Genomic DNA, 22,248 nt, shown 5'->3' with positions numbered 1-22,248 from the left:
GTCCATAATAGAATTGAAACTTTTCCTTCATGTCTACTAGGAAATATTTCATTCTATGTCAGGACCGGAGATGAGGATCATACTCATTCAAAGCTTGTCCACCACCAACGATGCCATATGTACAACAGGCTTAAAATGGAACCTTTTGAACATGGAGTCCAAAGACTAATCTGCTGCATTGATAATGTCTTCAAGACAAGCATCTAGAGAGAAGGCCTTGCAGTCCATCGCAACTCTAACAGAGTGGGCGCTGAATTGCGAAACATCAATGGCCACTTCTATCATGACCCAGCGGATCCAACGAGCTACAGTGAGAAGAGTGACCACTTAGAAAGGTTTCCTGAGAGATATTAACTGCTGACGTTAACTAGGTGGACAGAGTCTCTCCGTCATGCTTTCTTAAACTTTGAGGCACAAACCACAAATAACTTAGGAGTTTTGTTAAAAGTATGGAAAGACGCCACTTTGGAATAGGACTTTGTACTTCGGGAGATGTGGAAGGTGACCCCATGTGCTCTAAAAACCCTTCCAGAGATGTCCCAATCCCACACTTTCGACACTCGCCTACATGAGACTAGGCACAGAAGCATGGAGAGTTTCGCCAACAATTCCTTGCGCAACAAATATTTGTTTGGCTGCCAAGAATAAAAATGGTATAAAACCTTGTTAATATCCCATAGGGTGGAATACCTAGGCTCTGGAGGGAGTGCCAAATGAATCCCTCTCATCAGCTTACAGACCAAAGGCTGTTTGCCCACCGATACCACTCGTTGACTAAGAGTAAACATTTCTGAAATAAGTCCCTTGTAGCACCCTATGTTTTGAACCGTTTGCCCACCGAGGCACCTTGTTTGGGAATGTTCCCAGCAGAGATGGCTGACCTAAAAAAATGATCGTATGATACACCAATTCTTGGGATGCCAAGGATGCCAAGAAATTCATGATAGGGACAACTTTGCACCCCAAGGGTTTCTGACCATTTTGAAACCACCAACCAACCTTCTGGCCTATGCAGACATGTAACACTTCTTTGTGCTGGCTGCTCATGCTGCTGCCAGCATTCTCTCAGATTCCTGTGAAAGGCCAGGGAGTCTCCAGCCAGGGAGTCTCCAGCATTGTCTGAAATCCGCCTGGCCATGAGAGGCATGTATCCTTGGAGAACTAGTTGGTGTTGACCAGGAGATCCTGAAGGAGATCCAGATCTTGTCGAAGAAGTATTTGAGAATTCCAGGAAAGTTCCAAAAGAACCGGAAACTACTTTTGAGATCTCCTGAAGGGGGCAATCAAGACCACCTTCACCTTTTGTCTGCGGACCTGTGCTGAGAGCCTCATAATCCTGGCGAATGGTGAAAATAACCTTACTCCAGAGACCAATCTTGGAGAAATGCATCATTCCTGCTGCCAACTGAAGTACATGAGAAGTTTATGGTCTAGGCAGGACACTAAAAGATCCACTGAGAAGGGGCCCCAGAGGATGTTCAGCCTCTTGAAAATCAAGGGGTTCAGTTGCCACAGAATCATGTCCTACCAAGCCCTGGAGCATCATTCTACTATTACATTGGACGTTCCAGGAAGACACTTCACCATCAGTGAGACTTTGTGAGATTGGCAGGTCCTAAATACCCTGGCTAGGTCATCTAAAACTTTGGACTTGGTACGCCCAAGGTGGTTTATGTAGTATACCACTGACATGTTGTCCATCTAGAGGACGATACTGCACTCGACCCTGTCATATGTCCAACCCTTTATTACAAATGATCCTGCCATCAGCTCTAAACAATTGATGTGGAGTTGCTGTTTGTCTGCAAAACATTTTCCTCCTCAGAAGTTGTCACTACAGAATGCACCTCAACCAGATTTGCTGGCATTTGTTTCTATAACTATATCGGACCCAAATATGGCTTGCCTGTTCTACGCCTCCATGTGGTCTAGTCACCATCTCATATTTACCTTCGCCTCTTCCATAAGTGGTACTTGTTCTGAGCATTAGAGGCCCCCCGGGAGGTGAAAGGCCTTGAGTTGCTTGCCAACTCTGTAATGGAGAGAGCACAGAAAGATTGCATGTATAGAGGATGACAGAAGACCTACCACCCTGGCTACCTGTCAGAGAGAGGTAATGGGTCTGGCCAATGTTCTCCTCAACTCTCTTGAAATCTTGGTTACTTTCTGAGAGGGGATGTTTAAGGTCTTTACTACTGAATCTTTGACAAACCCTAGGAAGGCCATTTGTTTTGCCTGAACTAGAGGCGATTTTCTCGCGCTGACTACAAACCCTAAGCTCTTTATTAGGTCCACTGGTGTCTGTAACTTCTCCCCCAGCCTTGACTGGCACTGGTAAAAAAATAAGGGGGTCGTCTAGAGCCCTGATAGATTCTACCACCAGTTTGAGTACCTTGGTGAAACACCAGGGTGCGGAGGAGAGTCCGAAAGGGAGCAATGTAAACTCCGAAATCTGATCTCACCAATAGGACATGGAGGATGTGGTGGGAAAATGGGGACCACCAAATATGCGCCCTTCATCATCCAGGCATCGGGAAGAAGGAGGTCGGGTAAAAGATGGATACACTCCATCTTGAAATGAGGGTAAACCAGCCACCCATTGAACTCCATTTGGCTTATTGCCGGGCGTTGTTCTCAATCTGTCATGCCCAAAAACAAGATTATGGGGTCAATTAGGATGGCGGACGGAAACGGGTTCCGTCCACCATGGACGCAGCCAAGTTACTCCAGACCGCACTGCGAATAAACCTCCGTAGCAATTAGATACAAATGGGACGAAAGTACGACCGCAGCGGACGGACCTCAGCAAACACCGTCCGCGGGGAACAGAGTACACCTGAGACCGCCGCAAGCGGACGGAACCGATGAAACACCGCCCGCCACGGACGCACATGACGGCGGGAACAGCCACATCTACCGCTATGCCTGCGGAGGCTCCGTGTCCGCAATTAGGATAACGCCGCCTGTACCCCGGTACGCACCTCAATCCACGGCCGCAGAGGAAACAATGCATTGAGAAACGGTGCATCTCAGCGGAAGGCCAACACGAACAACATCCCTAGCGTCAAACCAATGACAAAAAGTGTGACGGAAGTTAATAGCAAACACATGAAACAGGACTACCACCCACCTGAAACACCAACACCAATCACAAGCCACAATGACACGCCCCCAAGTACCTACCAATTCACACTAGTCAACACACCCACCTAGCACCTGACTGCCAACAACCATTGGGACAAGACCACGACACAGACCATAAAATGACTCCCACCCATTACCACAATCCTTTGCATCACAGCATAGCTGCTAGCAAGAGGCCCAAGACGACCGACAGCACACACCAATTGAACACATACCACCACCCAAACACACCCACCACACAAACACCCACCACACCATTCCTACACACCACACACCTGCACCTCCCAACTCACTCAACCCACACCCTGAGCACCACACACCATGGCACCCAAGAAAAACCCAAAATTCACGGACACCGAGTTGAAGGTAATGGTGGATGAAATCATCAGTGTTGAACCCCACATATTCGGGGCACTAGTCCAGCAGACCACCGCGGCTCACAAAAATCACATGTGGGACAGGATCGTAAGTAGGGTGAATGCGTCAGGGACCGTGCCAAGGACAAAGCACGAGATACAGAGGCGGTGGCATGACCTGAAAACCAGGGTCAAAGGGATCCGTGCCAAAAACCATCTACGAGCACAGCACACTGGCGGCGGCACACCCCCAGAGCCCATACTCTACACTGACTCGGAGGAAAAGGTGCTGGGCATACTGCACCCAAAGAGCCTGAAAGGAATTGAGGAAGGAGAAGAGGCTGGTAAGTACAAACCAAGCACCACGAGCACAACAACATGGTCTGCCTCACACAAGTCAGAAGACACATCTCCCAGGCCCAAACCCATGCATGTGGTTCACATACTCCCCAAAATGTAAACGACTCCCAACAGGCCCCCATTTCCACAGGGAGGGCGGTGGTGGTGGGTGGGGTTGTCTGAGAGGTCACTACTACAACTCCCAACAGGCCCCCATGTCCACAGGGAGGGCGGTGGTGGTGTGTGGTGTGTGTGAGAGGTCACTACTACAACTCCCAACAGGCCCCCATGTCCAAAGGGAGGGCGGTGGTGGTGTGTGGTGTGTGTGAGAGGTCACTACTACAACTCCCAACAGGCCCCCATGTCCACAGGGAGGGCGGTGGTGGTGTGTGGTGTGCGTGAGAGGTCACTACTACAACTCCCAACAGGCCCCCATGTCCACAGGGAGGGCGGTGGTGGCGGGTGGGGTTGTCTGAGAGGTCACTACCACAACTCCCAACAGGCTCCCATGTCCACAGGGAGGGCGGTGGTGGTGTGTGGTGTGTGTGAGAGGTCACTACTACAACTCCCAACAGGCCCCCATGTCCACAGTGAGGGCGGTGGTGGTGTGTGGTATGTGTGAGAAGTCACTACTACAACTCCCAACAGGCCCCCATGTCCACAGGGACGGCAGTGGTGGTGTGTGTGAGAGGTCACTACTACAACTCCCAACAGGCCCCCATGTACACAGGGAGGGCGGTGGTGGTGTGTGGTGTTGTCTGAGAGGTCAGTACTACAACTCCCAACAGCCCCCCATGTCCACAGGGAGGGCGGTGGTGGTGGGTGGGGTTGTCTGAAAGGTCACTACTACAACTCCCAACAGGCCCCCATGTCCACAGGGAGGGCGGTGGTGGTGTGTGGTATGTGTGATAGGTCACTACTACAACTCCCAACAGGCCCCCATGTCCACAGGGAGGGCGGTTGTGGTGTGTGGTGTGTGTGAGAGGTCACTACTGCAACTCCCAACAGGCCCCCATGTCCACAGGGAGGGCGATGGTGGTGGGTGGGGTTGTCTGAGAGGTCACTACTACAACTCCCAACAGGCCCCCATGTCCACAGGGAGGGCGGTGGTGGTGTGTGGTGTGTGTGAGAGGTCACTACTACAACTCCCAACAGGCCCCCATGTCCACAGGGAGGGCGGTTGTGGTGTGTGGTGTGTGTGAGAGGTCACTACTGCAACTCCCAACAGGCCCCCATGTCCACAGGGAGGGCGGTGGTGGTGGGTGGGGTTGTCTGAGAGGTCACTACTACAACTCCCAACAGGCCCCCATGTCCACAGGGAGGGCGGTGGTGGTGTGTGGGGTGTGTGAGAGGTCACTACTACAACTGAGGAAATATAAAATTTATGGTCAAGATTGTGTTCCCTAGCGTGTACCCCACCGACTCCATGTATCAGCTTAAAGTGCATGTAACTTCCCTCCTGTGCCAGCTACGAAGACGCAAATACATTTGCGTCCAACGTTAACATGTCCTCTTTCAGACCCACCCTGAATGGGTTGAATAGTCCGTTCCTAAGTATGCTATGCCAACGTCTTTTTGTAGTGTACCTTACACGTTTTTCAGCTCTGGCAAAGTAGGCCCTGAATTTCTGCCATTGAGCCATTTTTCTGGCTTCTGACTCTGCAAACCTCAGCCCAGGCTGCCTCTGTACCCGTGAACTCTGACTTACTTCTAGCGCGGCCCACCGTGCTCAGCTCAGCCTGCTGCCTGCCAAGACTGACTATAACCTTCGAGTTATCTGTTCCGCTCCTCGAAAATACATTCCTGCCTACTAGCTTCAGTAAACATCTCCCTCATCTGTAGAGCAAAGGGCCAACCTGTCTCCGTGCAAGTAATTCATAGCCTCTGTTACCATGCTTCCATGGAAGGCCCATGCCCCACGCTTCTCATGCAGACACTCAGGCGCTTATACACGCACTCACAGTCAGTATAGAATAGCTTCTGCCCCAGAGACCTTTCCCTCCAGATAGTATGGTTCCCAAACATCAGATATCAGATATGATAGAAGTACAAGTTGATCTGACATGCCAGACTTCTGTCTCTTTCCGTCAGTGTAAATGTCAAGTTTCCTGCACCCTCCAGTTTCACGTCAATCACACGTCATGCAGCTGCGCGCGCATCCAAGTTTCCGATTTCTGCTGACATTGCAACATTTCCGTTAGTGCCACCCCTTCTGTGACACCTATCTGGTGACATTTCTAGCACACACCTCTAGTTCACGCCTAGTTCACGCCTTCTAATTACGTATTGCTAACACGTGGATACTGTTATCTTGTCTTCTCTCAGCTGTTACGCCTACCACATGTTTTTCTATGACCATGAATTAAGTATATAAGCTATGTACTGTCAATAAAATGTGGTGCGCACTCTTCTATCCCTTCCTGAACCCTGTGTGGTTGCGGGAACATGATAGCCAAGTCATGACCATTCCTTTTTAAGGAATAAAACCCCTAAGAACTCTAACACCACGGACTCTGCCTCCTTCTTTCCGATTGAGTTATTATTGATTAAGTACTTACCTGCATAGAAATTATGATAGTAAATTAAATATTTACCACACAACTCCCAACAGGCCCCCATGTCCACAGGGAGGGCTGTGGTGGTGGGTTGGGTGTGTGAGAGGTCACTACTACAACTCCCAACAGGCCCCAAAGTCCACAGGGAGGGCGGTGGTGGTGTGTGGGGTTGTCCGAGAGGTCACTACTACAACTCCCAACAGGCCCCCATGTCCACAGGGAGGGCGGTGGTGGTGTGTGGGGTTGTCCGAGAGGTCACTACTACAACTCCCAACAGGCCCCCATGTCCACAGGGAGGGCGGTGGTGGTGTGTGGTGTGTGTGAGAGGTCACTACTACAACTCCCAACAGGCCCCCATGTCCACAGGGAGGGCGGTGGTGGTGTGTGGGTTAGGTGAGAGGTCACTACTACAACTCCCAACAGGCCCCCATGTCCACAGGGAGGGCGGTGGTGGTGTGTGGGGTGTGTGAGAGGTCACTACTACAACTCCCAACAGGCCCCCATGTCCACAGGGAGGGCGGTGGTGGTGTGTGGGGTGTGTGAGAGGTCACTACTACAACTCCCAACAGGCCCCCATGTCCACAGGGAGGGCGGTGGTGGTGGGTGGGGTGTATGACAGGTGGGTGGGGTGTGTGCGACAGGACACTGAAATGTTATTAATTTGAAATAAACATGTAATGTCCACAGTACTGATCAGCACAATCATGTCCCTCAGGTGATCGTAATCTGACTGGTGAAACCAGAAACCGGCCGCAAGACTCGCCTCACACACATCCAGGACTCTCTGGCAACGATGACACAGCCAGCTCCAGTGCGGAGGATGGAGCCGGGACAAGCACACTGCCAGGGTCATCTGGCTCACAGGAAATCCCTGCTACGACAACCGTCGTCTGTGTAACTCCTGCAACACCGGCCACAGTGAGCTGCAGAGCCACCACCACCACCTCCACCACCACCAGTACCACCACTCCTGCCTGTGCCACCCTGCCTAACCCACCGCACGACGCAGGGCTATCGACATTCCAGCCAAGCAGGGAGAGTGGGGGTGAGAGGAGAGAGCCGAGGCCACATCAGCCAAGCAGGAGTTCCACACACCGTCGAGCTGGGGAAGGACACCCACCCCATCCTGTGGCTGAGTCACTGGAAGCCCTAGCCAGAGTCCAGGCTTCCTACGAGCGTGGCCAGGAACAGGCAGATCGTGCCCACCAGGACTCGGTTGACAACACAAACATGTTGCGGTCCATTGACAGGCGCCTTGGCCAAATAGTGGACATCATGGGCCAGCAGACAACACTGTGGAGGGAATGGTTAGCCCGCAACACCCCACCCCCCCTCAACCAAGTGTCCAGACGCCACGGGCAGCAACACCACCGCAACCGCCACCTGTGCCCCTGGCGACGGATGTGGCCCCTGAGCTACCTGCCCCCCAAGCTGACTCCGTTCCGGCTCCAGAATGGAGGGGCCGTCCGAGGCTGGAAGTGGGTGAGAGCAGTGGGGATGCTCCATCCACACGCTCCAAGAGGGGCCGACAATGACTCTGACACTTCCTGAGCCAGCCATTCACCCTGCAAACTATCCTGTCCCACATAGCCAATCATTGGCACAGGTCTGCTGGACTAGCTGGACATCACACAATGTGGTGTCAGCACGGACATTTAATCTGCCATGACCTTCAACTCACACTCCCCCACCCCACACTTACTTGTAAATATTCACCAGCACCAATGCACAACCAGTAAATAAATTCCACTTACACACTCAATGATGTGTTGCCTCCATGTTTATTCACATGATTGTCTCAGAAACAGACGTTACCAGGTGCAGGGATCCAAGTCGTACATAATCATGCCGCTGTGGGAGTGACCTAGGGAAAATCAGAGACAGCAAACACACGTCAGGAAACAGAATCACACCCATCACAACACACTGCAGTGCAACATTCCACAAACCACACTCATCACTAAATCATTGGATGAGAGGACACACATCATGGAGACTTGCATGTCCAAATAAATAAACACACACATGCAAACATCACATAGCAGAACACCCAGCTGATGCACACCACATCCACACAACACCAGCAAACATACATAAGGCATTGTCAACCGGCACAAGAGGTAGTCACTCACATTCAAGGGAAGTAGCGATCAATGAGCTGGCGCCTCTGGTCCACACCTTCCTCCTCACCACTATCCTCATCAGTCAACATGGGTGGGATGGGAGGCTGAGGAACTTGTTGGTCTTCAGGGTCCAAGAGCAGTTCAATATTATTGCGCACGGCCAGGTTGTGGAGCATGCAGCAGGCAATCACGATCCTGCATACTTTGCCTGGTGAGTAAGGCAGGGCCCCTCCGGTCTTATCCAGGCACCGAAACCTAGACTTCAGCAGTCCAAAAGTACGTTCAACCACTCTACGTGTCCTTCCATGGGCATCATTGTATCGCATTTCACCCGCTGTAGTTGGATTACATATGGGACTCAGCAGCCAAGGCCTGCTTGGGTACGCCGAGTCGCCTATGTAGGGGGATGAGAGACAGAAATATCACAACCAGAATTGGTGGGTACCCCATGCCACACAGATATCACAACTGTCACCACAGCATACTCACCAACAAGCCACGCACGTTCTGGACGCAGATTTGCCATCAGTTGGGGGACAATGCTGCTCCGTATGATGTGGGAGTCATGTGCAGAGCCTGGAAATCTTGCACACACATGGGAAATGATGTTGTCGGCCAGGCACACCACCTGCACGTTGAGGGAATGGAAGTGCTTCCGATTCCTATACACCTGCTCACGTGCCCGTGGTGGAATGAGAGCGATATGTGTGCCATCAATGGAACCCACTACGTGTGGTATCTGGCCCAGTGCATAGAAGTCTGCTTTGACTGCTGCCAACTCTGCCGGCCGTGGGAAATGGATGTAGTCATCCTTGTACAGCATCATGGCTTTTAGAACATCCCGAAGTACCTTGCTGAACATGGACTGTGACATCCCCCCCGGCATGTCCAACTGTGTACTGAAAGGTGCCAGTTGCAAAGAAGTGTAGTGCCGCCATCACCTTTGCTGTGGGTGTAAAGGAACCTGGATAGGTTCTTCGTGGCTGCAGGTGAGGAGACAATTGGGCTACAAGCTCCATCAATCTACGTCGATCCAGGCGGAATTTACTGATCACCTCCTCGTCAACCATATCCTCCAGCACAGTGTATGGGCGATGGACATTTGGAGCCCTCCTGTGTGGGAGTAGATGTAATGGAAGTCAATTCACAAACAACGCATGGCTGTGCAACTCAATCACATGTCATCCAACTCTACCAACAAGAAAAATGTTGTGGACAATTGTCATATGTGTGACATCTCTGATTGTCACTACAACATGGAGTGCCGTAGGAACAATGTGTAGCCACTAGCAACATGAAGTATGTCAACATGTGCAATGCAACGTAGTCTCATGTCAACATTACTGCCAACAAGACATGTGTAATGACCCAAATGTGTAGAAGCCTCATCACAGACACACATGCACGTGCAAGCACACAAATGATAATGATACACACACACCATGTCATCATGCACCAATGACAACACCAAAAATGGTGAGCATACGGACATTACATGCATGGTGACACAACAGGCAACACACATACACTGAATGCATGTGTACCCCCACCATTGTTATTACCTCACATTAACCACACACTGACACCAGATTCAGAATGTGGCGATACAGCCGTTATGTACTGTGTAGATGTGAAGAAGTTTAAACATCTGTAGGGAAATACCCGATGTCAACACGTCGACATGCACATGCACATGCGGTCCTGGGCCGGGCCTGGCACGGCGGTTGTGGACGGGGCTGTGCAGGCCGTGGGTGACATGCCTGGCACGGCGGTCCTGGGCCGGGCTGGGCCGGCCGGTGTACGGTGGATGATGCAATGTGACTGTAAGGGGCGTCATGAACTGCCATGTCCATTGACATCATCTGAAGGATGTGTTGTCCTGCACCTCCCCCGCAGAATACGTGCGCCGCCATGGTGGCGCCAGTGATTGAACATTGTAGCAAAAGAAGCACCCGTCCCGGAAGTTTGCACATGTTGTTGTCTATGTGTGACCGTGACGGTCCGTGCACATGCAGCCAATGGGAAGAGGGAACGCGGCCCGCGTATGCCCAAAAGAAAATAGCGGAAGCAGTGCACCGCAACACCAGGGCCAGTCATTGGCCCTTTTACAAACACGCATCCAGGGGTGACCAATTGCTGCCGACGTATGCCACTGACATGGGCTCAGGGCCCTATATATGTGTGATTTCCAAAAGCACACATTCAACGCTGTGAACCAGTGCTGCCTGTGACCATCACCTCGACCTCCTGCTGCGGAGCTGACCACCGACTGCTGCCTGTGACCATCACCTCGACCTCCTGCTGTTGAGCTGACCACCTACTGCTGCTGTAGTGCCACACTCCAGGACCTTGCCATGCAGAGAGTGCAAGAGATCCGGTCTCGTCCCTTCACCGCCGCGGAAATAGATGTTCTCGTGGGCGGTGTGCTCAGCCACTACGAACAGCTGTATGGTGCACCCAGACAGGTGGTAAGTGCAGTGGTGTACATGTTGTTGGCCCTGAGGTGGTCAGTGGCTCCTGTCTTCTGTCGGGCTGCCGGTGTGCTGTGGGACCTTAACATGTGTTGTACAGGGCATGGCTGGATGCAGATACGTCTATCAACGTAATATTTGCATGTCATACTGTCCACTAACGTTATCCTCTTGTCTCCCATCATGGTAGGGGAAGCTGCACCTTCGCAAGGCCGTGTGGAGGAGCATAGCACGTGATGTACGGGCAGTGGGGGTGTGCAATAGACGACACACACACTGCCACAAACGCTGGGACAACATTTCCAGGCTGAGCAAGAATGTAGCGGAGATGACACTGGGGATGATTCCAAGAACGCCACGTCTGGCCCGACGCTCCATTACCCCTCTCATGCACCGTATCATTGCTGTAACGCATCCTGACCTCTCTGACCGTGTGGATCAACAGCAAAGTAGCGGTAAGCTGACTGTCTGTGTATGTTACTTGGGAGTGCAATGCATGTATTGGTGCTCAGACAAAGTAGTGACTTCCGTGGTGCATATGTTTCGCAGCAAAGCCATGTTGGTGCCATTGGCGGAGTGTAATTTGACATCCAGGTCCGGCATGTTGACACGCCACTTGCTTAGTAGTTGATTGTTGAAGCACATGCCGTAGAGGTCTGTGGCCCCATGGCAAGACATGTGTGCAGATCTACATGCTCCTGCTCTGTCCGCATGCTGTACATGTTTCACGGCCACCACTGGTTATTTCATGTGAGGATGACTGGTAGGGGTGGGCCGTGTGTAGGATGGTGGCTAGATGTGTTTTGTCAGCAATGGAATTAGGGATTTCGTGTCCTTCTGTATGTGAGTGTGCCCATGACTTACACCTCTTTTCTGTGCATTTCAGCTTTGGCAGAGGGCACTCAGCCAGAGACGGTGGAGACAAGTGGTGGCAATGCATCCGGATCTGACTTCACGCACATGCAGACTGACACAGAAGAAGGCAGCCCCGGAGAGGGGGACAGCACCATCCCGGAGGACTCGCATGTCGAGACACCATCGTCCTCATCTTCCGACAGTGTCGGTGAGTCAGCACTGTTGTCACAGACTGGGAATGGGCAATCAACACCTTCGGTCGGGACACAGCACACAGGGCCCACACTGCCGCCACCTGTACCAAGTACTGCTCGTGCACGCAGAAGTAGGGGGAGCAGAGTGGCCTTCGGTGCAGGCACCGCTGCCCCTGCCCAGGTGACCCAAAATGCACTTTGTGCTGAGGCTGTTGATCTGCTGCGACAGCTGTGTGTGGGTCAGACCAATATGATCAATGCATTCCAAGACCACGATAGGAAGTTGGGGCAGGTGGTGGCATTCATGGAAGGGATGCATGGTGATGTTGCTGGTCTACACAGGACAGTTCAGTCATTGGCAAGCAGTGTGTCGTCTGCCATTGTACAGTCACATGGACAGGGTGCTACTTCTGTTCCCACATCTACACCACTGGATGTCTCAGGGGGGAGTGAATATTCTGACTAGGACTCTAATACAGGTTATTGCACTAGAAGCAGCCACAGACAGCACGTCAGGGCACGGAGGGCACAGACACCATCCCCTGGGTCAGAAAAATCTGTTCACAAACACAACGTCGGATACACTGGAGTTCACACACAGGATCCACAAGTGGTGTTGGGGGAAAGGCCTTTACATGCTACACAGGCATCCCACACTAAAGGTACTCCCAAGGCAAGTGATTCTCACAAGTCCATGGACACTCCCTTGGACAAGGACTGTCCAAAGACGAAGACACCTCTAAAGAGCAGGGACACTCCCAAGGACAGGGACACTACTAAGGAAGGGGCCACTCCCAAGGGCAAGGACAAGGACTGTCCAAAGACAAAGGCACATCAAAAGAGCAGGGACACTCCCAAGGACAGGGACACTACTAAGGAAGGGGCCACTCCCAAGGGCAGGGACAAGGACTGTCCAAAGACAAAGGCACATCAAAAGAGCAGGGATACTCCCAATGACAGGGACACTACTAAGGAAGGGGCCACTCCCAAGGGCAGGACAAGGACTGTCCAAAGACAAAGGCACATCAAAAGAGCAGGGACACTCCCAAGGACAGGGACACTACTAAGGAAGGGGCCACTCCCAAGGGCAGGGACAAGGACTGTCCAAAGACAAAGGCACATCAAAAGAGCAGGGACACTCCCAAGGACAGGGCCACTACTAAGGATGGGGCCACTCCCAAGGGCAGGGACACACACAGGGAGAAGGTGTCTTCTGGAGACAGGTACACCACAGACGACACGTCTGCTGCCAGGAACAGGGCACCGTCCAGGGAACAGGGAAAGTCCAGAGACAAAACTGCTCCTACGGACAAGGCACATCCAAGGGACAAGGCTTCTCCCATAGACACTGGCGCAATCAAGGACAGGCATACATCACCCCTGGCTGCACTGAGGCTGATGTTGAAGGAACGGAAAACAGATGTCTCTGCGGCGGAGTACCCCCATACCTCCACTCTCATCTTGGCCCGTCAGAAGCTGAGGAAGGAATCACCTGTTGTTGCATCCCCCATTACACATGATGCTGAATCCAGGCGGCAGGCACACAGCAAATGACAATCAGTGTCCAGCACGTCCCCAGAGAGCAGAGCCCCAGCAGCAGATGCTCCACCTTTGGTGGGTGATGTTTCATTGGAGTCCGCACCACTTGCCAGTCCAGTCATGTCCAGGGTGCCCTCACATATCCCAAAGAAACGTAGACACACACCATTGACACCTGACCACACCGATGTTGCTCAAGTACAGCTATCCCCAGCTCCCAGAGCCACCCTGCCACCTGGCCCATACAGCCCTGTGGCTCATCAATCCGGTGTTCTCAGTGGCGCATCAGAGGTTTACTCTCAGTTGTCAGATAGTGGCACTGTGTCTGTTGTCTGCTGTCATGCATCATGTTGTGGCACTGTCTCAGTTGTGCCCTCTCCTGTTTCTGGTGCTGGCAGTGTGTCTGGGTCGATGGCACATGTGTCGGTCACTAGAGCTGTGGCTGTGTGTCACGCTCCTGGTTCTGGTGCTGGCAGTCTGTCAGGGTCTATGGCTCATGTGTCAGTCACGAGAGCTGTGGCTGTGTCGCACACTCCTATGTCTGGTGCTGGCAGTCTGTCTGGGTCTATGGCTCATGTGTCAGTCACGAGAGCTGTGGCTATGTCGCACACTCCTATGTCTGCTGCTGGCAGTGTGTCTGGGTCTATGGCTCATGTGTCAGTCACTAGAGCTGTGGCTGTGTTGCACACTCCTATGTCTGGTGCTGGCAGTGTGTCTGGGTCTATGGCTCATGTGTCAGTCCCTAGAGCTGTGGCTGTGTCACACACTCCTATGTCTGGTGCTGGCAGTGTGTCTGGGTCTATGGCTCATGTGCCAGTCACTACATCTGTGGCTGTGTGTCACACTCCTGGTTATGGTGCTGGCAGTGTGTCTGGGTCTGCGGCTCATGTGTCAGTCACTAGGGCTGTGGCTGTGTCTCACACTCCAGTTTCTGGTGCTACCAGTGTCTCAGGGGCAGGCACTTCAGGCAGTCCAAGTGCTCCGTGATGTGCGGTGAGCTTCACTCACATCTATTTAGAGTTGGTGTGTATATTGTCCATGTAAAAGAGTTTTGCATTGTCCTTGTCCTTGTGAGGGGTACCTTGCACCACATACTTGTTCTGCCTCTGATGTACCTTTTCGATGCCATGGACTGTTGATGCACTTAGCCCCTCTCATGTGCTGCCTCTGATGTACCTGTTTGATGCCATGGACTGTTGATGCACTTAGCCCCTCTCATGTGCTACCTCTGATGTACCTGTTCGATGCCATGGACTGTTGATGCACTTAGCCCCTCTCATGTGCTGCCTCTGATGTACCTGCTCTGTTGGCCACAATGCCCTGTTGCTGTTCTGATACTGCAGTCTGCCCTCAAGTGCTGCCTCTAATGTACCTGCTCTGTTGGCCACAATGCCCTATTGCTATTCTGATACTGCTGTCTGCCCTCATGTGCTGCCTCTGATGTACCTGTTCGATGCCATGGACTGTTGATGCACTTAGCCCCTCTCATGTGCTGCCTCTGATGTACCTGTTCAATGCCATGGACTGTTGATGCACTTAGCCCCTCTCATGTGCTGCCTCTGATGTACCTGTTCGATGCCATGGACTGTTGATGCACTTAGCCCCTCTCGTGTGCTGCCTCTGATGTACCTGTTCGATGCCATGGACTGTTGATGCACTTAGCCCCTCTCATGTGCTGCCTCTGATGTACCTGCTCTGTTGGCCACAATGCCCTGTTGCTGCTCTGATACTGCTGTCTGCCCTCATATGCTGCCTATAATGTACCTGCTCTGTTGGCCACAATGCCCTGTTGCTGTTCTGATACTGCTGTCTGCCCTCATGTGCTGCCTCTGATGTACCTGTTCGATGCCATGGACTGTTGATGCACTTAGCCCCTCTCATGTGCTGCCTCTGATGTACCTGTTCAATGCCATGGACTGTTGATGCACTTAGCCCCTCTCATGTGCTGCCTCTGATGTACCTGTTCGATGCCATGGACTGTTGATGCACTTAGCCCCTCTCATGTGCTGCCTCTGATGTACCTGTTAGATGCCATGGACTGTTGATGCACTTAGCCCCTCTCATGTGCTGCCTCTGATGTACCTGCTCTGTTGGCCACAATGCCCTGTTGCTGTTCTGATACTGCTGTCTGCCCTCATGTGCTGCCTCTAATGTACCTGCTCTGTTGGCCACAATGCCCTGTTGCTGTTCTGATACTGCTGTCTGCCCTCATGTGCTGCCTCTGATGTACCTGTTCGATGCCATGGACTGTTGATGCACTTAGCCCCTCTTATGTGCTGCCTCTGATGTACCTGTTCGATGCCATGGACTGATGATGCATTTAGCCCCTCTCATGTGCTGCCTCTGATGTACCTGTTCGATGCCATGGACTGTTGATGCACTTAGCCCCTCTCATGTGCTGCCTCTGATGTACCTGTTCGATGCCAGGGACTGTTGATGCACTTAGCCCCTCTCATGTGCTGCCTCTGATGTACCTGCTCTGTTGGCCACAATGCCCTGTTGCTGTTCTGATACTGCAGGCTGCCCTCATGTGCTGCCTCTGATGTACCTGCTCTGTTCGCCACAATGCCCTGTTGCTGTTCTGATACTGCAGTCTGCCCTCATGTGCTGCCTCTGATGTACCTGCTCTGGTGCCCACATTGCCCATGCTCAAGCATACACTATGATTATACCCCTATTATGTGTAATAAAGCAAGGCAATCATGTGTCGTGGTTTGTCGTAGTCATTCCTGCTTGTGTACTCCAGTTGTGTATTTGTATTTGCTTCAAATCAGTGGTTTCTGATACATGACACTCCCCCTCCCAACGTCATGACCCTGGCAGGTACTCCCCTCCAGACAGCGAATGGTTAGTAGCGTACCTGCGTCGTCCTCGATAGTGGGCCAAGACTTGTACGTGGTGGATCGCGAACAGTATCGGGTAAGCGTGTAGTGCTGGGTCCATGACGGCGAGCAGCTTGTGGTGGCTATCTCTGCTATGTATGGTTTCTTCGCTGTGGGGAATCCACCGTGTTCAGGCAGGTTGTTTTCCCGCAGCGGTTTTATGTGTATTTTCCGCCATCTTGATTTGGGGGACGGTCGTAGACGTCAGTCCGTACGGCGGAGTCTCAGGATTGGTTACGTCCGCTGCGTGGTTGGGTGTAGTTGGGCGGCGGTGCGTGCTCTTCCGTCGCGGACGGAATTTTGACACTCTTTCCTATCCTGATATGGCGGATGGAGTGACCGCGGCAGGAAGACACAGAAACGGCTTTTTCCGCATACTCCAGGGCTGCGGTCGCACTTCCGTCCGCCATTCTAGTGAGCCCTTATATATTTGGTAATGCTGAGCATGAAAGAAAATGGGCTCCTGCCCGAGGGCTGGCTCACACTCCTGTCACTGATTGTCACTGCGCCTGGGCCTTGCCCCTTAACAGCTGGGTGGTATGGGGGAGAGGCGCATAGGGAATGCTGACGCAGCGCATTGGGAGCGCTTATGGAGGTATGAAAGTAAGGGCTACAGACCCGCATACACACAGACATCTAGGCTTCCAGGCACCTCGGGAAGACACGGGCTCCATATTCGAGTGAAGCTGATGACATTGCACCCCTCACAGAGCAACAAGAGGTGCACTAGCTTCTTTCTACCTGTAAGGAATGCCAGCCTTACCGCACTCACGCGGGCCCGAAGCTTCAAAGGGCACCGAGAATGGAGCGATGAATTGCAATCCTGCTGCCCATGAAACAGGAGCATGAACATCATGCACCAGTAACAACACAATTTAGAACAATACATGATAGCTATGCCATAATCAAAGAGCACTGAAAAAAGGTGACAAATGCCTGAAGCAGGAAAAGAAAGAGGTAGCTATCCAGGTTACTCTGGCATTTGTGGACATCTTGGACTTTTGATTAGTTGATCTGTGTTAACCTTTTACCTGTGAATCATGGGAAACCTAGTTTTGAGTTTATTGTTTAAGACTGCTGCAAAACAAATAAAGAAAGTAGACAATAACCCTCACCTCTGGTCCTGACACAGCAGTACGTTAGTCTCACATTTAGCTCATCACAAAGTTTACCCAAAACAAAACTGTGCATATCCGGTTGGTTTTAACTGGTTGTTTTTACCCGTATTTAGGTGCATTCAACAACCCATTTTGATTTTCTCAAATCTGTTGATTGATTGAGAACCCTCTGCTCATACACTGTCTGAAATGATTCACCGCAAGATGCTGATCTAATAAGAATATTTAGTACATTTAGGGGAACTGAATGGTGCAGAAGGATGAAGTCTAGCTCAGCATTCAGAAATCAAGAGACTGATTACGATCTTGGCAGATTATATTCTCCGTCCCAAATATGACGGATATCCCATCCACCATACTACAAGTTCCATAAGATATAATGGAATAGTAATTTGGCCGACGGGATATTCTTCACATTTGAAGATCGTAATCAGGCCTTAAGTCTTTTAAGAAACCAATTAGAATAAATGATCGCCAATTTACTCTTGTGCTCTGCGCGGACATCGCCGACTTCGTCAGCCCGCATGCCCTCCCCTCCGCCGACTACATCCTCCTGGGGGACCTGAACTTCCACCTGGAGAACAACAACGACCACAACACCAGCACCCTGCTCGACAACCTCGCCAACCTGGGACTCAAGCAACTGGTGTCCACCCCCACCCACCTCGCCGGACACACACTCGACGCCGTCTTCTCATCCAGCACAGACATCAACTTCAGCCACGCCACAGAGCTTCAATGGACGGACCACAGCTGCGTCCACTTCACCTTCAAGAGAACAACGACCCACCAACACCAGCAACACACCGCCCGCAGAAGCTGGAACAAGATCACAGCAGACCAGCTCGCCACCTCCCTGAGCCAACACCCTCCTGCCAGCTCAGCGAACCCCAGCCAGGCCGCCGACAACCTCACGAAGTGGATCACCATCTGCGCGGACGAGCTCGCCCCGCTGAGGACCCCGCCCAGCAGACCCGCCAGCAAGAAGGCCCCATGGTTCACCGACGAACTCAAGAGCTCCAAGAAGAACTGCCGAGCCCTCGAGAAAGTCTGGAAAAGGGACCCGACACCGGACAACAGGACCTCCTACAAACTGGCCACCCGGAAACACCACCAGCTGATCCGCGCCGCCAAGAGAACAGCATTCAAGGACCGGTTGGACAACAACGCACACAACAGCAAGGAACTCTTCAACATCGTGAAAGAGCTTTCCAACCCCAGCGCAGGAAACAACGACATCACCCCATCACAAGACCTCTGCAACTCCCTCGCCTCATACTTCCACAACAAGATCACGGACATACACAGCAGTTTCAACAACCAACCAACGCACACCACGACCGACCTGCCACCCCCCCCCACCACCACCCTCCACGCCTGGACCCCGATCAGCACAGAAGACACCATCCGCACGATGAACTCCATCCACTCCGGATCACCAACCGACCCCTGCCCTCACCACGTCTTCAACAAGGCCGACGCTGTCATCGCACCCCACCTGCGAGACATCATCAACACATCCTTCGACACCGCCATCTTCCCCGAAAGCTGGAAACACGCCGAACTCAGCGCTCTACTCAAAAAACCAACAGCGGACCCCACCGACCTCAAGAATTACCGCCCCATCTCGCTTCTACCGTTTCCAGCCAAAGTCATCGAGAAGACCGTCAACAAGCAGATGGCCGCCTTCCTCGAGACGAACGGATCCCTCGACCCCTCACAGTCCGGCTTCCGAGCCAAACACAGCACCGAGACCGCCCTCATCGCCGCCACCGATGACATCCGAGCCCTGATGGACAAGGGAGAAACAGCGGCCCTCATCCTCCTAGACCTCTCCGCGGCATTCGACACGGTCTGCCACCGCACCCTAACACGACGCCTCAGCAACATCGGTATCCAGGACAAGGCGCTGGAATGGATCATCTCCTTCCTCGACGGAAGAACACAGCGAGTCCGCCTACCACCGTACAAGTCAGAGGCCTCCGAAGTCATCTGCGGCGTCCCCCAAGGATCATCACTGAGCCCCACCCTCTTCAACGTCTACATGAGCCCCCTCGTGGCCATCGTACGCAAACACCACCTCAGCATCATCTCCTACGCCGACGACACCCAGCTGATCCTCTCCCTGACCAACAACCCCGCCGCCGCCAGAGCCAACCTGCACGAAGGGATGAAAGAGGTAGCCGAGTGGATGACGACCAGCCGCCTGAAACTGAACTCGGACAAGACGGAGGTCCTCATCCTGGGCTCTTCACCCTCCGCCTGGGACGACTCCTGGTGGCCTCCCGCCCTGGGCACCGCACCCAAACCGACAGACCATGCACGAAACCTGGGCTTCATCCTGGACTCCTCCCTCTCCATGACCAGGCAAGTCAACAGCGTCTCCTCGGCGTGCTTCAACATCCTACGCATGCTACGAAAGATCTTTTGGTGGATCCCCTCAGAGACCAGGAAGACCGTCACCCAGGCCCTCGTCACCAGCCGACTGGACTACGGCAACGCCCTCTACGCCGGGACCACCGCCAAGCTCCAGAAGAGACTCCAGCGGATCCAAAACGCCTCAGCCAGACTCATCCTCGACATCCCACGATCCAGCCACATCTCCGGTCATCTGAGAGACCTTCACTGGCTCCCCATCAACAAGAGAATCACCTTCCGCCTCCTCACCCACGCACACAAAGCCCTACACGACCAAGGCCCGAGCTACCTCAACAGCCGAGTCAACTTCTACGCTCCCAAACGCCACCTCCGATCAGCCAACCACGCCCTCGCCGCCGTCCCCCGCATCCGAAGAGCGACTACAGGAGGAAGGTCCTTCTCCTACCTGGCCGCCAAGACCTGGAACTCCCTCCCGTCCGACCTGCGCCTGACCCAAGACCACCTCTCCTTCAGGAAGAAGCTGAAGACCTGGCTGTTCGAGCAGTAGCGGCACCCCCCCCTCCCCAGCGCCTTGAGACCCTACGGGTATGTAGCGCGCTTTATAAGTGTCACTGATTGATTGATTGATTGACCAACATGACATCGGGTGGAAATTCACTGAATCAAGCAACAAGCAAACTACTACCCTCAGAGCTATATGTCTATGTCTACAATAATAATAATCCTGTATTTGTAAAGCGCACAGCTACCCGTAGGTTTCTCAGCGCTGGGGGCCGTCGGGAAGATTAAGCAAGCTATTGCCCAGAGTCACATGGTGCTGGTCAGACCCCTGCCGCCGGTGCTGGCGATCGAACCGTGATCCCCAGCGCCTGGCATCAGTCGCCCTGGCTGCTGCGCCACACCTCTTCCTATAGCAAAATGGTATCACATTTATTCAGGCTCGGTTTCATCTTACAAGTCTTTGTGGGGAAGAGTAATCAAGCATGGTGCTGCACACTGGGAAATATGACCCTGTGGTCAACTACAGCCAAAAAAAGTTGCATGAGTGATTTGCTTAGTTTAATCAGGGAGCTGCACATGGATGGCCTAAAGGTGGAAAGATTAAGTTAATTTACTTTTAGATACAACTATTAGTTGTCCAATACACAAATGTCTATTAGAGCAGCAGCAGTATATTTATAGATAAGCACAGCTGCTTCATGGTACATGATGCCTTCATCAGCATGATAGATACAGAAGTGTTCTAATATTGCATAGACATGATCACGAGTGTAATGAGGGGCTGTTTTACGAACTGCATCCCATAGAGATAGCTTCTTCAAGCATGCTACATTGTCCAAATCAATTATAGATTTCAGTATAGAGCCCATTACCTAAGCTGGCCTTCCTTGGGGACTACTGAGCTGAAAGATGGAGATTTTATGCTACTGCTATTACTGGTGATAGTAATGATGAGCTCAGAATTGATCATCAATGCTTAGCGTTGAATTGGAGCTGAAATGTGATTAACTCTAGATGTTTTAGTCAAGTGTTGTTTTATGTTGGCACATAGGTTGAACTGGTTAATTTGTGTGAATTCACATGTTGAACTTATGATTTTTGTCAAATGTATTGTGGGTCAGGAATATTGAGGAATGTTTTGTAATGTTGTTTGTGTGTTTGTCAAGTTGTGTTAAAATGATCTAACTGGATTTTTTGAACAAAAAGATAATAAAATATGGCCGCAGTAATTCATTTTTGAGCCCATGAAATATAAAATGTAATATATTAAATGATCGGCAGCATTGCCAATTGTATTTATGTATCACTTTTAGAAAGTTGGTATTTTTCTGCCCAAACAAATGTGGCTTTCTGCTAGGGTCCTGAGTCACATGAGTATGAATGGATTTACTGTTGTGGATTTTGTATTATTTCCGGACATCGATATACAACAGGCCTAGGTGTGAGGGTAGAGGATCTTCCTGACAGGATAGCTGGGAACGAGTTGTGCCCTGTCAGGATTATACTTCAAAGGGCCTGTCTGCAACACACAGTGGCCGGTGCAGGTAAGAGGGGTGGGGCAGAGGACGGTGTCGGTGGTAGTCGACAGACGACGAGAAGGGAAAATAACATTGAAAAAAAAGAAAATCACTTACCTTGTGATCACTGCATTGCCAAATGAAAGTCGTTTTCTTTATATGAAATGTTATTTTCCCTCATCATGCTCTGTCCACTCCCCTAACCCAACCACTCTTACTTGCACCGGCTGCGGCTACTGCCCCTGTCTTTGTCACAAGAGACAGTTGGGAGCCAG

This window comes from Lissotriton vulgaris, chromosome 2_1, assembly GCF_964263255.1.
Source record: "Lissotriton vulgaris chromosome 2_1, aLisVul1.2, whole genome shotgun sequence".
NCBI classification, from domain to species: domain Eukaryota; kingdom Metazoa; phylum Chordata; class Amphibia; order Caudata; family Salamandridae; genus Lissotriton; species Lissotriton vulgaris.
This window is presented reverse-complemented; position numbering follows the sequence as displayed.